The 18,092-nt window shown below is 35.4% G+C and overlaps 1 protein-coding gene across 1 annotated transcript in view; it reads left to right on the top strand.

Annotated features, from left to right (window-relative positions):
- The first annotated feature begins 840 nt into the window (after positions 1-840).
- The window catches only part of LOC150096624 (CD109 antigen-like), a 930,782-nt gene continuing 913,530 nt past the window's right edge, over positions 841-18,092 (top strand). The window contains exon 1 of the mRNA XM_090407963.1: positions 841-875. The gene's annotated coding sequence lies outside the window, so the exon portion shown is untranslated. The remainder of the gene's footprint in view (positions 876-18,092) is intronic.

The raw sequence follows: 18,092 nt of genomic DNA, 5'->3' as shown, positions 1-18,092 counted from the left end.
ATTTGGTCGACCAGACAGGGATTTCTAAGTAGAGTAATCCCAAGGAAATTCTGAATATTGTATTCTCTCTCTCTCTCTCTCTGGTCAGTTTCAAAATGCTCATTGGTTATGAAAGAATAACATGCATTTAATATCATTTTTTTGAATAACCTTGAGCTAAAAGAATGCTTTGATTTAAGATTAAGAAAATTTAAAAATCTCGTTGGTTTTAAAAATAATCGAATCAAAGTAATGGAAAATGTCTTTAACAAAATTTTGGAGGTAGTGATAGAATTACATTTAATGGTTGAAATAGTTAAAAATTAATTATTGTAGGAGACATGCTGTTTTCTTAACATAATAAATAAAACTGATAAGATTTCTTTTGCGATTGTGATTAATATCTTGGAAAAATTATTCAATCAGCGATCGTAATATTTCCACATCTTGGTGTCTGCAATACTTCGAAACAGGTGTTGGCTACTATGCCTTTCCTCTGGTTAGGAAAAGTAGGGTGGGGGTTGGAACGTGTGTTACGCACTTACCTTGAACTGCCACTCTTGCTTCACAACATACCTTTTAAGAACAGTAATACCTGACTATATCCCGCCTTTCGCCGAGTTCGCCAATCGGATAGTAGCATACGGATGACGAATGTATTACAAGGATCATGTGGGAATTCATGTGGGTGAAGGATTAGTTCACACTTTATTAGAAATGACAACACAGTTGGAATATTTAATACGTGTTAGAAAGCTGGCATCCTCTTTTCTTGGCAATTATAAAAAGAAAGGCAACAAACCGTGACCTTCAGTCGATGCAGTGATGATATCGATGTATTAGTAAACACTTTTTTTTTTTTTTAAGTTTTAGAGTTTATCGAAACTTCATCCAAGGTAAGCTTATACTTCCCTTTCTTTTTTTTTTGCCATTGATGTTTTTACAAATTTTTGTATGTAGGGTTCAACATTATTTGGGATATCCTGCTAAATTAAATATATGAATACCTTATTATAATGATCAATTACAACGATTGTTTTATTTCATGAGCTCTTAAAATTGGGTATTTTTGGTAGTGTTTTCGTTTGGCATCTCTCTCTCTCTCTCTCTCTCTCTCGCGCGCGCGCTAATACATTATTCCTTGAAACAAATTAAAAATTTTAAATGTGTTATGAGTACAAAATTATAATTAAAAGAAATTTTTAAGTAGTGATCATTACTACTTGCTCTTCAAATATTTCTCGTCCTGTCTCCACCCAATAGGATGTACCTTGGTTGGTTATGAAAATTCTTTGTTAGACTAATTTCGCCTCACGCTTTGTGACCACTAACCAGCAGCGTTGCTAGGTTTTTAGCGCCATTGACAAATTCATAGCAAAGCGCCTTTTATAGTGTGACAATTTCGATAATTGATAAAATAACCTGACACCAGAGTTCTTGGCAACAACTGCCCCAATGCCAAAGCGTTCCTACTCCACTGTCATCATCCTTCTTATTTGAAGATTCTGAAGTGCCTTGAAAAAGATTTATTTTGGTCTCTAGAAACAGAGGAGCCAGATTATAAAGTTGCTAATAATTCCTGCTGTATTTCTGTTCAGGACATGGATTAGTTATGACTAGCACAATGTTCCAACATAAAAATGTGCACAAATTCACATGGAGAGAAGATGAAAGAAATAAGTCTCATTGACTGTTATAGTTGATGGCAATGTTTTCCCACTGGTACAGAATACGAGTATACAGAGGATTCGAAATAGGTAGTAATCACTATTTACTTTTGAGCAGGATAAAATTGAATTGTCCATTAAAAAGAAGTATGAAGAAAGTTTTAAAACGAATCAAAGTTTAGCAGCTCTCAAAGGTGCAATGTAACATGAAGTACACAAACATCATTGAAGAAAAAATCCGTTCGAAAACAGGAACTGAACCTTGGAGATGCATTGGCAAACCCTGAAGAAAACATTGATTCAGTCAAAGGATGATGGGATGTTGGAGAGAGAGTCCAGAGTCGACTGACGGAGTTGGTTTCTGGAATGTGGAATATGATGATTGAGAGAATGCAAATTACAGTCTAGTGAATAGGAAGAGGGAAGACATGATTGAGAGAAAAGTTTGTAAGGGATAATTACCAGATTAACGTGGATGAGATTTTTCCTAGGATATCTGGAGACGGGGTTAGAACGAGAGGTCATCCCTGGTATATGGTGGATGTGTGCAAGGGCGTGAGGAGCAGATTTTTTTTTTTGCATGGAGAGTGGTGTGTGACTGGAATGCATTGCCTGAGTGTGGTGAGTGCAGAAACAGTGAATGCATTGAAGTCGAGGCGTGATGAGTTGTGTATGTTAGAGTTGGACCTCCCACAGTGAGTCTGATGGCTCCCTGGAGATTGGTTGACAATAATAATATTCTGGAAGCTACTGAAAAAATTTAGAAATGTGGAAATATGGAAAAAATACAGTAAAAGGAATCAGAAATGATAAAGGTGACATAAAAACTGAAGATAAAGATATTCTAGATTTCTGGAATAATTAGTTTGAAAAATTGCTAAATGAAACAGATAGTGTCAGTACAGTGGTAGAACTCCCAACAGGAATACATATTCATATTTGAAGTTGAAAAGTCAAACACCTTAAATATGGACAGGCAACTGGAGTAGCTGAAATTTGACCATTTATCTGGATATATTCGACAATTTATCCAGAAATGCTCAAATATGGAGGTATGAAAGTTTTACAGTGGCTGCATTCAGAAGGCCTTGTCAGAGGGTCGAATTCCGGATGACTGGAGCAGATCTCCCATAGTATCCATCTATAAAGGATATAAAACTGAATGTGAGAATTACAGAGGCATATCACTTGAATTGAATAACACTTACCAGGAACACTCATTCAAGTATGCAAAATTGCGCAAGGGAAGCTTGGTGCAGAACGAGCTGGGTTCAGGCCAAATAAAGGTTGTCAGGATTAGATTTTCACTTTAAGACCAATAGTTAAGAAATCTTGGGAATACAAAAAGGATATGTATTTAAGTTTTGTTGATTTGGAAAAGGCTTATGACAAGGTACCAATAGATAAGCTCTACAAAACGCTATGGTTATATGATTCAAATGGGACATTATATCCAGCAATACATAGTCTCTATTTAAGCTTGTAAGCAAGCAGTTAGAATTGATGGAAGTACAGGAAAATGGTAATGTTAAATCAGGTGTGCGACAAGGGTGCACATGATCTCTATGGAACACATTATGAAGGAAGTGGTATTAAATCTTTGTTAAAATTGGCTATGCTAATCTCAGCCCTTTACTTCATGCAGATAATGTTATACTTCTAAATAAATCCAGTACAAGTCTGCAAGATTTTTTCACTAAACTGAATAACATTGTAATAAATTTGGTATGAAAACCAGCAATCAAAAGACAAAGACGATGATAATAGGCAGAAACATTGAAGGCACGAACTGTATCCTGAATGGTGAACCTATAGAACAAGTAAAATATTTCAACCGTTTTAGCACGATTTTTAGTGATGATGGTAAATTAAAAATGGAAATATAGGAAAGAATTAGTAAAGCTGGTATGGTAGTAAGTCAGCTGAATAAATGTATAATGGAATAAAAAAGAAATTAGTTAAAACACTAATAGAAGAAAAACTAAACAATTATAAACAAAAATGGATTGAACATGTAAACCGAATGGCCAACACCCGACATCCTAAACAAATACTAAAATATTAACCAATTGGAGAGAGAAGACCTCAAAAAAGGATATTGGATGGATAATGAGACCGGAACAGACCAATATGGTCTATACCCGTAATTAGTGTTATGATGATGATGACTAAATTAGTTGCATGCAAGAGTGTTCAGTTTTAATTTATGGGTCTGAGGACTTGGTCAGAAATAAAACACTCGATCAGAGATTGGAGAGCTCTGAAATGAGAGTTCTGAGAAAGATCAGTGGTGTGAACAGATGGCATCAATCAATGTTAGTATCATATTAAAAATAAGGAAATTGAAAGAACTTGCCATTGTTTATCATTCAGGAATGTGTTAATATAGCTAATCTCAGGTATGGTGACTTAAACAGAATAGGAGACGAAAGTTATCGAAACATGTTTTCTTTAGCAGGGAAAAAGACTCCAAGAAGATATAGTTGGATTGATACAGTAAAAAGTGCCCTAAAAGACAGAAATATAAGATCTGATAATGTTGGAGTCTTGACTGATACCAGGTTACTTTATTTTTCCGTGTATAAGACGAACCCTACTTTTTTGAACCCAAAGTTAAAAAATCAATATTTTAAACATAATTGATATTTTTTTAAAATATTCAAAGTATATTTAGTAATTAGGTAATATTTTTAAGATACATGCTAAGATGCATTTTTAGGGATGCATTTTCTGGGCTAACTTGGTTCGTGTTCTCATGGCCAACCCTTCTCTCCTCATGAAGTTGAATCACCATTTTGCCTTTCCTATGAAATAAACGATGCTCCTTTCTCCTCTTGCAAACCTTTTGGCCTCATATTGAATAAACTTGGTTGACACACATATCCCACTCTTGCGCTGCTCCATAATCCAAGTCTTAAGCTTCTGCTCCAAGTTTGGCCATTTTGCTGGTTTTCCTCTTAAGGCCCTTTTCTTTTTTGGCATCTTGAGTAATTGTTCTTCCTGTTTCTCCACTTTTTAACAGTGGCGGCTCGTGGCTTGAAATCGTGGGGGTGCTGCAACTTTCGAAATATATATACACACTGTAAGTACAGTGTATACGTGTTTGGATAAAATATCAAAATCATGGTAAAAATTAAAAAAAAATTGAACATGAAAAAATATTGTTTATTATCGATAAAATTATACAGTTTGGTATAATTCAAAATTACTTAAAAATAATATATATTCTTCTTGTTTTGTTTCATGAAAAAAATATTGTTTATTATCGATAAGATTATAGTTTAGTATAATTCAAAATTACTTAAAAATAAAATCCATTCCTTTAATTACAATTAAAGGAATGCATTTACAATTTTTGGACATTTTCTCTCTGAAACTCGGGTTTTTCGTCCCGTAAACTCAAGAAAATCGACCGTCGAACCTACATTATTTCAGACATTAATTATATTGTGTTAGGTTTAGGGAGCATGAGATGGCATCACTTGTTGAGCTGTCTCCCTTCATTGCATGCCGCTTAATTGGTGATAGCCTTGGGCCAGCTATCTCTGATTGGCTGCCAGTGGAAATTGAACTGCCCACTCAGTCTCCAAAAGTTAGATAGGGCTAAACGGCCCCTCGCCTACTCCCTATACGGGAATAAAAAGGCATTAGCTGGTTTTTATTTTTTTTGGACATTACAATTAAATCCTTTAATTGCAATGTCCAAATATTTAAAGAGACGAAGTAAACACGATAAGCACTACGAACACTACTTCTGATGCAAACTGTATATAAACAACAGTGGAACTGCGCGACGGACAGTGCCGTATTACACTAAATAGCTCGCATCTCGCTATGACGTGCATATGCTTGTGCGCATAGCAATATGACACTGTGGTAAACACAGTGCTGCCAGCGTCCTTCACCCTCTTAAGTTCTACAAGATGAATTTTTATTATTTTTTATACAAAATAAGAGAATTGCATAGGATTGTTGATGATCAAATTAAATATTACAAGCAAATATAAATAAATTAATAAATATATTTATACATCGAGAAAAATTAGGGGTGCTGCAGTTCCAGCCACTTATGCCCATGCTGTCTAATCATACACTCAGTGGGAGGAGGTCCAAACGGTCTCTCTCAAGCTTTATTTCCATGTTCTTTTGCGGTTAATTGATGACTTAACTTGAATTTTGAAGAATATGACAATCGATTTTTATTTGCAGACATTTTTATGGGCTAGTGCTCAAAATATTGTTAATGCATTAACTTACCCCGCCAATGAGTTGCAGACGTATGAATGCTTTCAGAGTTCTGATTGGTTAATTCAGAATCAGCCATTAGTGAGGTATCGACAGAATTGACAAGGGTTAGTGATTGGCTGAAATTGGCTGATTGGTTAGTGAAGTCTGTTCGCGGAGACAAGATACTCTTAGCGTCGCTAGAGCAACCTCAGGTCTCTCAACTGGTTACCCCCCCCCGTGTATAAGACGACCACCAAATTTTGTTCTAAAAATTTTAGATAAAAGTATCGTCTTATATACGGAAAAATACGGTAATTTGGAGAAAAATTATCGATCGGAAGTAATAGGATCGTTAATTCCGATCAACGGTAACTTTCATGTAGTGCTATCATAATTATCCTGTACACCCCTTGAGGGTACAAACCAGGAATATGATGGTGACGACCTATGTTTTTCACCAAGTTAAAAATGAGTGACCTGGACGACTTCGCAATCATTTCCATGTTTAATATGCTTGCTTGCCATTATCGCTGCAGTGTTTTGCCAGTTTTGCTATTATACTGACCGTCTTCAGAATGTTCATATTTAGCTTAATTTGCATAATAACTGAAAGGGTTTACTGCTGTGTTTTTTGCTAAAGCAGTAAGTGTTATCATTGAGCTTTCTATCTCACTCGGCTAACACAGCCTTTTCGTACATTTTTTGAAGAAAAATTCGGATTCGAACTCGTCAAGGATGCAAAAAATATTTTCAGTCTTCTTAAGATGATGAACAATGGAGTAACTGCAGTCCCCCCCACCATATTTACCCTCAGAGCTTTTAAAGGGGAGGGGGGAATCTAAGATGTGCGTTCTCCGCATTGTTGCTAGCCCAGATAATTCACTTGGACAGTTAGTCTCAGACAGAGATGAATTCGTCTGTTTCGCAGTTCGAAAGCTGTTCATCTATCCCCTCTCTCCACCGATAGTAATCCTTGAAATACAGTAATATATAAAAAAAGCATAATTGGAAAGAAATGAATCACACAGCTTGGCATATACAAGTGTGCGTAGTAATAAGAATTGAAACTTACTAGCATATCCGATGACCATAAAGGATATTTTACGAAGTTCAGTAAGTGAACGGAAGAACAAGTCTTTAAAATGTATATATTTCTGATGTCAATTCCACTCATGAAAGGTCATTGTAAAAATAGCACATTATTACAAATGGGCTGAGGATTAATCAATGCAGAAACCTTTCTCTTAACGACTTAAAATTATGTGCACCACCACTTACAGACATAAGTGGTGATGCATATCGTTTTAAAATGCTGAGATCGCATTTTTTATCAGAACTTGAACTGGAAGCCACAACCACTACTGTTAATTTCAACTTAACAAGCTACACACTTCTTGACTTCTGTCACAAAAATTAACGTGTGCATTTGTCGAATCTGACACTTCTTGTTAGAGAATAACGAATTTTTAATTCCCTCTTTAAGGTGTGCTTTGGGTTCAATATTTCATTGATCCCATTTAGTTGCATTCATTTGCTATCTCTATCAGTTTACAAATTCTGGTAACCCCTCTGACTCTCTTTATTTGTCTTCGATGCTTGATTAATCTACAGCCCAAATACCCAAATGATGTTGCGATTGGTTTCCGTGTAGATTTCAGTGTGTATATTTTTGACTGACTTCCCTTTTCCAGTCCACTGATCAAACTACTAACCCTGATCATTCTACTAACGCTCATGATCTCTTAACTATTTCTCTTGACCAATATACTGTATCTCTCCTCTTGGTAGATCATAATCTTACTCAGGTCTCCTTTGCAGAACGCCCTCCACCAGTTACTCTGCTTTGTCCTATGGTACTGCAGTAGTGCCAAATGGAATGATCGGAATTTTCCTGCCATCTGTTTTTACTGTTTTGATGCAAACATCAACCAAACAACTAAAATAAATTTTATTGGGATGGAGTTCCCTATACTGCTATCTAAAGTCTGTTTCCCAACAATCATCTTAAAATAGCTCGCGAAAACATTTCAGCATCTCACAAATGCCTCTAAACCGAAACTCCATCGTACATTGCATTGCGCAACAAGCAAAAAAGACCATCGGTAAGTTCAGAGAGAGAGGAAGTAAAGTTTTCTGGTTACTCGCTAAGAACATCAGGTTCAACTTCTGTCCATCCATATTTCCATCTCTCTCACATCCAGTTGTTATTATAACATCACTCAAAGACAATTAATTTCCTGGCATCATTGTTTTTCACCTTCTGCATAGACGACCAAAGTATCTCCCGCCGATATGACGAACTGCTCACTGCATTTCTCTATTGACCTACCAGAAAGAAATCGGAAGAATCCTGAACAACTTCGATACTAACAAGTTTCATGGTCCTCATGGTATCCTTTCAATTGTACCTGAAAACTTTGCTCCAGAATTAATGCTTGACATCAACTTTATGGAATGAATCTGGGCTTGCTTTCAGGCTTATTTACATGCATTTATCTGTGTCGTATCAAAAATAATAGAGAAAGTCATCAACAGTTAATTCAACTGCAAGAAGCCAACCAATTAATCACTGAATGACCTCCTGTGTGGTTCCACCACAGTCGATTTGCTGGCCAGCATCACCTATCCATAGACACAAGTTTTTAAAAGGTTTATTGAGACCCTTATTGCCCTTCTAGACGTTTATAGGCCTTTTTAGGTCTGCTTACCAAATTACCATCTTATGGTCTGCCAATCACTCTCTTGAATCGAATCTCCAATTTAATCTCTAGTTATTTACTATATGTCACAATTGGCTGCTTCCTTTCAATTTTCCCTAATAGTTCTGGAGTAGCCAAGAACTCTGGACTTTTTGCACAAGCTTTTTGTCCTATTCATAAATAAAACTAATCTCAATTCCTATTGCATTTGTGTGTGTGTTTTGCTACAAAAAGTTTTTTGTAATCCCTGAAGATGTCTCTGTGATGGAGACGAAATATTGGAAGTATTAAAATTAGTTTTAATCCTTTCTCAGTGCTGATAATCCCTTAAACCTCCAACATGAATTCTTCACAGCACTTAAACCTCAACACACGGATAGAATAGAATGACTAATGAAGAAGAAGAGTTATCAGTTGTCCCAGGTTTCTGTCCTAGGACTACTGACTGTTTACTTTAGCCTATTTGCTAATGATATTGCATGTGGCTTGCAGTTTGATATTCAGCTCTTTTGTACATGATGCAAACTTGAACAGAACCATTAAGATTCATGTTAATGCTGGTGCTTCAGAACGATTTGAATAGACGCCATGAGGACATCACTTCAACAACAATAAATGGAAAGCTTTGCATTTTGGAACTTTCAAATGTAACGCTTTATCTTATACTGGTTTGATTTTAAAATTACAGAGGTAAATGAAATGCAAAGGAAATATTGCAAAAGTGATAAAACAGCACGAAAATGCTACTAGTATTCACACCTAAAGATAAGGAGATGATCCTTCCACTGTGCTAGGCTTTGATTAAATTTTGCGTTAGTGTGCATTGTGATTTAGTTGCCTGATTTGTTAGAGTAGAGCAAGCCTTGGAAAATGTTCATAGGCGGATAGAAAAAGTTGTATCTGACTTGTGGAATATTAGCCATGATGAAAAGTCAAAGGAATATACTGTAATTTAGGATCTAGTAAATAGGCAAATAAGGGATTATATGACTGAAATAAATTAAGACAAGCTTACCTGCTAGATAATTGAGATTCTTAAAAGGGTTGAAGGGAAAGAAAGAAAAGGAACAGGGACAAGAGATCGTTTCTGAAATTGTATAAATGTACTATATATAACTTGATTGCATTGCGTGTGGCTTTTGGATAGAATGTGTTGCCGAGTGAGATGTTAAAGGTGCAGACATTGAATCAATTTAAGATTAGATAAAACAGATTTTTCGAAACTTGTTCTAAGCGTAATATCAGCTTCACACACACACACACACACACACACACACACACACACACACACACACACACACACACACACACACACACACACACACACACACACACACACACACACACACGCGATATCTAGGAATTTGATGCTACATCACTGAACTGGAAACCTATGCTATTATATTGCTTTGTATTAAGTCTGTGCAGGTGTGCGTGTTCCTCTTTCACGGTGTAAACTAAGGGCTCGTTTTTGAGTACTGTCGTCTCCAAGGTTCCTGTTTTAATGGCAGTTTATTTAAGATATCTGGAATGTAAATTTTCTGGGTAGCTCTTCCATAATAATATTCAATATAAATCATTGGCGAACAATATTTTGTTATAAATATATTAAGCATTGTCAAAAAGAGGATAGTTGTTTGAAGCACATCGTTTATTTGTAAGAACTTTTGCTATATTATTATTATTATTATTATTATTATTATTATTATTATACAGGCATCTGCATGGAGTCAGAAGACTCATCACGGGAGACCCAAAATATCCACACAATATCTGTCATACCTTTTCTTGAACTCATTGTCAGCCGAAGCATTCACAGTTGAGTCAGGCAACGCATTCTATTCACTCACCACTCTCCAAGCGAAAAATAAAAATCTAATTCTCGCACCCTTGCTATCTATACTCTTACTTAATTTCTCGGGATAACCTCTTGTTGTTCACCACTATCCTTCTGCTGAACTATATTCCCTTCATCAATCTTATGAAACATTTCAATAACTTGAATGTTTCTGACATATTATTAATGTATGGAGCATTCTTTATATCACTCACCAACCTGGTCATTTGCTTCTGAATCTATTCGACCACTTCATCTCGAAGGAATCCAGTCGACCAGACCTGAGCACAGTAATCCAAATGTGGATGTATCAACACTTCATAAAGAAGAATATTAACTTCTTCATCCTTGCATGTCAGGTGTTCTTCAATAACCAAGTAATCACATGAGCTATCTTGGACACCTTAGCAATACGCCCTCTGAACTTCAACTTTCTATCCACTAACACTCCTCTAGTCCCTAGCCTCATCAATCTCTTGGAGTACAGTTCCACCAATGTGGTACACAGCTTGTAATCTTTTAATCCCAAAATGCAAAACTTTACACTTTTCCACATTGAACTGACATCCACTATTTTTTGCCCATATTGTCAGCTTATTTAAATCCTGCAAAATCTTGATATCAGCTTGATTAATTGTTGTGCCAACCAACTTAGAATCATCAACAAACAACTGAATGTCTCCCTTCAAGTCATTTCCTATATCACGTATGTACAAATTAACAATAATGGTCCAAAGACAGCCTTGTGGTGCACCACTGGTCACCTGCTTCATCCTGGACTCTGCTCCTCCATACACTACTTTTTGGTATCTGTCCATGAGCCATTCTCTTATCCATATCAGCAGTTTAATATCATTTCCATTTGTTCTAATCTGCTTAACAGTATTCCATGGAGAATCCTGTCAAAAGCCTTAGTAAATTCCAGCAGTATCACTGTGTGGCTTTCCCTCGTCCAACTCAGCTGCCATTCTCTCAAGACCGAACTTTAATAAAACTTTATTGACCCTCATTGAGTATCTTATACTTATCCACCCCTTCCTGAATTCTGTCTTTAACCGATTTTTCCAATACTATTACCACCACTCTCGAGATGGTGGTAAAATAATGGTGTATAATTTTCTACCGCATATAGACTGTAGAAATTAAAAACAAAACTATATATAAAATAAATTTGATAATGTCTTTTATTTCATAACTTTATTTTTATTTCATAACTTTAGTCTTATGACTTTAGGAGACCCGGAGGTAGGGACAGTTTAATTTCCACCAGTACCAATCAGAGTTAGAAGGTCCAACGAATTATAAATGGCATCCGACAAAGTGAGGCTCACGCACGCAATAAAATACGAATAAGTCAATATAGTTATGAAAGTGAAATCACTAAAAGCAGAAAATACTTTTAAACGATAAAATTAAAATATAAGAATGTTTTCACTTTACGTGAATGAGATGAACACTTGTTAAACGATAACATGAACTTCGATGATAAATATGGAAAACTTTTTATGGCTAATATATTTTTCTAGGAAATATTTACCAATCTCTCTAATCACTTCGAGTGGTCACTCGATAACGCGATGGAGTATTTAGTAACTTTAACAATTTCTTCTTTGTAGCTTTACTTTCTCACGCTATATGTAAAGGATAATGTGAAATATTTAATATTCGTATATGCAAAACTTGAATGGAATTAATGAATTCAGAAGTAATTTAATCAAACATGATACCACAAAAGCTTAGTTGAAGACATTTATCAAAAGCATATTTATACATTGGTGTCCAAAATCTAAGGATATAGTACATTTTTTCTGCATACGAAAATATTTTCTTGAATAACTGCCAAATTTGCACATAAATGTATTCCTAGTATACTAGCAAATTATATTATATAAAAATGTGTTAGAAATTTCGTACAAATTAAATTGTAATACGTTTTTGGCAAAGTTACAAATTTTCTAAGGATGTCATTAAGGAATTAATATACAATCCATAAAGATAACTATGTGGAGAGACATTTCATCAAGGATAAGGCTTTGTTTGTTTTCTGAGGGGTATTTCGAACAGCAATGTGTCTCCCTATTGCATCTGAAACGTGTTCTATGGGATTTAGGTCTTAGGAGCATGCTGGCCACTCGATTCGATTAATATCCCCAGTCTCCAGAAATATTTCCACTGCTCGGGTACGATGTGGTGTGGCACTGTCATCCATACGAACGAATTCTTCGCCTACAGCACCGCAGAACAATCGAACATGACGTTGAAGAGCTTCCTTGCAATATCGGTCATCAGTCATAGTCCCTTTTTCCAGCACTGTAGCTAGGTGCGTCCATTAAGAATAATGCCTCCCCACATCATGACCTCTGCACTGCCATAGATATCCCTTTCAAGAACATTCTCGCGATGATAAACGGTAACAATTTCACACTAGATCAAGTATCAGCCAGAATCAGAAGAATGACTAAAACGACTCATCTCTAAAGACATTAGCCCATTGGTGTTTTGTCCAATTTTTATGGCTATGACACCATAATACCTGGATAAAGGGATGCAGACTATGGGCCTTTAGACGTATATGCCTACTTGTTGCAGACGTCTTGCCACAGAGTGTCGAGATACTCTGTGGCAAGACGTCTGCGACAAAGTGTCGAGATATCTGCGTACCTGTGCTTGAATTGAGCCGACTTGCAAGCTGACCTACCATGGTGCATCGATTACCTTTTGCTTTTCTGTTCGTGCTCTGTAGTAGAGCTAGCATAAACTCTTATCAAATGTTTGGAACACATTCCATTTTTTTGAAACTGCCTAGAGTCTGGATAAGATTCAAAACTATCTGGCATTATCAGTAATTCTGCTGCATTCTTGAAGCTTTTCAATAGTTCACCATGTGAGATCATCTAGCTAATATTTTTAAGACATTGCCAGACATCCAAGTTTGGAACTTTATCCCTTCACTTAAAGAGCTTCCTTAAAACACAAATCGCTTAGCTCAGCCTTTTATTCTTCTGAGTGCTAGCGATCCTTTTGCACAGTTAGAAAATTTTGAATATGTATCCACTTTCTATGCCACAATTTGTCTCATTCGTCTGAATTTGCGGTTATAATCTTCAAAAAGTGTTCATCCTTAGGTTTTGGACACCAGTGTACAATTGTGTATACTTGATACGAAAGGCAATGCATTTTATACACAAACAGGTACCATTTTTCTGCCCTCTCTTCTCTCAATCTCAGGATATTGACTTGTCGATGAATTACTTTCTCATAAGTATTGGGGTGTATTACTAAAACGGAAATAACTTCCTTAACGTTTTGTTTCCAAAGGGAGCAGACAAAACCGTTTTAACTGTGATTTTTGGAAATCAATAGGCAGTATTAAATTTATTAAATTCATGGCTAATGCAGGTTCGTAGATTTTATAAGTAAGCAGAAAATGGTGGACCACTCCTGCAGTTTTGTGTACCTAATATTAACTCATATTATTGTCTGAAAGAGAGTTCTGTCGGTTTTTCTGAGTGACGAGATTAAAAATCAGAAATTTCAAGATAAAATCCTACTTGTTTATGTCACTTCGTTCAGTCAACAACTAGAAGGGGACCTGTAGCGGTCTTTACTCTGGCCATTTCGTATTATGGAAATGCTACGACAGTACTTAAAACTTGTGTATATAACAACAAATACTAAATTAAGAACCAAACAATGAATAACAACAACACATGAGAATTGCTATTTTATGATATGCAAAACAGACTTGAGAATTTTGTAAACTATATTCAAATTCAATGGCAATATTTAATTTCTTTATTTTTTTTTATTTTAGAAAAGAGTGATTACATAAGCTGAAATTATCATGGAAGTAGAACAATAAGCCTTAAACTTTTCATAAAAGAAGTCCTGAGTTAGTCCATCTCTGGCAAGGGCAGACAATTTTATTCTCCCGGAAACTCGGGTTTTTCGTCCCGTAATTTCAACAAAATCGACCGTAGAACCCACATTCTTTTCAGACACTAAACGTAGTGCTAGGATTATGGACCACTTGATGGCGCACTTTTCAGCCGCTTCTCTTCACCAGACGCCATGCATAATTAGTGATAGTCTTGGGCCAGCTCTCTCAGATTGGCTACCAGTGGCGATTGAACTCCCCCCCCCCCTCAGTCTCCAAAAGTTAGATACGGCTGAAACGGCCTCGCTTACTCCTATTTGGGTATAAAAGTCAGCTGAATTTTTTTAAAAAGATGGATCTGTGTAAGCGAATGCACAAACCTATATATATATCTTCTTTTGCAACTGTTTTTATTATTATCCCATTAAAGGAGAATGCCAATGTCCCTCATAAAATATTTTTCTTTTATCAAAGCATGTTCTGAAGAAATATCCAAAAATACTCATATTTTCCTTAATGCAAATGCAAGTTTTAATGCTAATGACTGTTCTCGAACTATAACGAATAATTTACTCGTAGCCTTATAATTCGTGTTAGGAGACATTTCGAGTTAGCATTCAGCTCAGTACTCACATAGCACATCAGTTTATAACAACAGTTCTCAAACTTGGTCTCAGAACCCCTTTACACAAATTTTGGACCACAGAGATTTTGTTTATGTGGGTAATGTCTACGATTTTACCTCAGAAACTAAAAGTGACAAATTTTGAAATATTCATTAATTCATTTAAAAATAGCATTAACAAATCCATTGCTTGTTAATAAATAACTTTTTTATGAAAAATAAATATATTTTCCAAAACAAACGAAATTAAAGAGCCTGTGTAGCTCAGTAGAGATGGCGTTTGCGCTCGACCGCACGAAGAAAGGATTTCGTGGTTCAAATCTAGTCGCCGACTAGAGGAAATTTTTCTAAACCTTTAATCGGCCGGTTCCCGAGTTAGTCGATCTCTGGCACGGGCTAAAGATCTACTTTTTTCCCGCTAGCACGGGTTTCGAGAAACCCGTGCCAGCGGGTTTTTCGTCTCGTAAACTCAAGAAAATCGACCGTAGAACCCATACTATTTTCAGACATTAAAAATATTGTGTTAGGGTTAGAGACCACGAGATAGCGGCACTAGCTTGCCGCCTTCTTCACTGCATACCGATGAATCAGTGATAGCCTTGGGCCAGCTATCTCTCTGATTGGCTACCAGTGGAGATTGAACTGCCCACTCAGTATCCAAAAGTTAGTAGCGTGAACGGCCCCGCCTACTCCCTATACGGGAACAACATAGGCGTTAGCTGATTTTTTTTTTTTTTTTACAAAAAATTAGTTGCAGCAGTGTTTATATTTTTATTATTATTTTTTACATTTACATTTTTGCAAATCTTTAATGTCTGGCTTAACGGAAGAACGTTGGATTCTCATACCCGTTTTTGTATTCAATCTGTTGATTGATATGTTGTTTTTGTAGGTATATGGAGAAACCTCCGCTGTACACTCGTGAAAAAATGAGAGAAAACAACAAATGAGATGTCTTAATATTATTATAAAAATTGCTTTGACCTCACCAACTCTATAAAAGGGTCTCAAGCATCTCCAGGAATACGTGGACCACACTTTGAGGAACTGGGGTATACTATAAGTTGTGTAATCATGGAGAGTAGCATATTATGGCACATAGGAATCATGGATGGTGGTGTGAATGGAGGACCTTGATTTTTATTAATGAAAAAAAAAAAAAAATTCAGCTAACGCCTTTTTATTCCCGTATGGGAAGTAGGCGAGGCCGTTTTAACCCTATCTAACTTTTGGAGACTGAGTGGGTAGTTCAATCTTCACTACTATCCAGTCAGAGATAGCTAGCTCAAGGCTATCACCAATTAAGCAGCACAGACAGACGTCTCAACAAATGCCGCCATCTCGTGGTCTCTAACCCTAACACAATATATTTAATGTCTGAAATAGTGTGGGTTCTACGGTCGATTTTCTTGAGTTTACGGTACGAAAAACCCGCTTGCTCGTGTCAGAGATCGACTAACTCATGAACCGATCAAAAAAAGCTTAGAAAAATACCTCTAGTCGCTGGCTATATTCGAAACCAGGAAGTTTTCCTTCGTGCGATCGCCACATCCACTGAGTTTATTTGTATCAACAACAGCAGCTGTGTGCATTTAAAAATAAATATATATACAGCTATTTACAATTTGTACATAGGCTGCTAATTCTATTAGGCATTTTCATTTACTCGTTACAATATACTTATGACACCTGTTTTACAATCACTGTTTAAATACGATACAACATGTCACATGCTCAATTTCTATTTTCCTTATTGTCCTATTGAATTATTTGAGCTGTTATTTTGTTGGTATATGTTACATAGTGATTTCAGTCTATTTATAAGGTCCATTATCAGATCAGTCTATTCACGTTTATATATACATATATATATACATATACATCCACATACATATATACATATATATATATATATACATATACATCCACATACATATATACATATATATACCTACATATACATACATATATATGTTAGCATTGACATTTTCCATATGTACAGTTCGTTATACATATATCTTCATTCTATATCTTTGTTTACATATTTTGGATGATTATTTTATTAACTTAATTTAAATGCACATCTTATTCTTAAAATACATACATTGCTTATGTTTTTATTTACATTTATATATGCATATATTTTGGTAGTATCTCTATACCTCATGCAGATTTTTTTTTGTAGGCACTCTTATTTTTTACAAAATGAATTCCATATTGCTTTAACATTATATTGTTTGCTTAACTTAAGAGGTAAATCTGTAATTTCTTATATACAAAAGTTTTCTGAATTGCAGAATTAGTTACAGGTCTATAAATGGATAACATATCCTATTTACATTTTGGGTTATTATCATGTTATGAACTTATGTTATCTGCATTTCTTACAATTGACATTTTTACCGTACATGTGTCTGTATATACAATAACATATACATATTTCTGGTAATATATCTTAATCTACATATTTATTACTCGAATAATATTGACTTATCTTAAGGAGTAATTGCTATTTACATTTACATTTCCCCCCCCCCCCCCCCTTACACAATTATATATACATATATATAACATTCTTATCCCTTATATATAGGCGTACCTATATATTATTATTAATATTTTTATTATTTTTTTAAACTTTTATTTATATATATTTTTTTCAATTTATTTATTTTTATTTTATTTTATTTTATTAGATTTGATATCTTGTTGTCATTATTCCTCTCATTGTGGCGAATGGGCCTACGTTAACAGCACCTTTGTCTGGGATTATGCTTTTTGTTCAGATAGTGGGGTTATCATTTTTGTTTACCACTAACTGCGGGGGTTCCATTATCGGTATAAGTTTTATTTTTCCTTCTTCTTCTTCTCTTTCTTCAATTAGGCCGAGTTTCCTCCATTGCTGTGTTGTTATGCTTTTGGTTTGTGTAGTGTTTATGATAATTTCCTTTAAATAATTGTTAATTTTTGCTAGTATGTCTGGTCTGGTGTCTCTTCCGTGTATTTTGTCACATCTGTGGGACCATATTGCATACATTGTTATTATTATGATTATTAGTTCTGTTTTTTTTTTCATTTTTTGGTCTTCCAATCAAAATAATGTGTTTTCAGAGAATGGTTGTGTCTTATGTAGGAATTTCTGTATGGTGTTCCATACTGTGGACGTTTTGCTACAGAACAT

Source organism: Typopeltis vanoorti, chromosome 18 (genome assembly GCF_054136105.1).
Source record: "Typopeltis vanoorti isolate ZY-2024b chromosome 18, IOZ_Tvanoo_1.0, whole genome shotgun sequence".
In the NCBI taxonomy this organism is placed as follows: Eukaryota; Metazoa; Arthropoda; class Arachnida; order Uropygi; family Thelyphonidae; genus Typopeltis; species Typopeltis vanoorti.
Note: the sequence above shows the minus strand (reverse complement) of the source record. Positions and strands in the feature narration are given on the sequence as shown.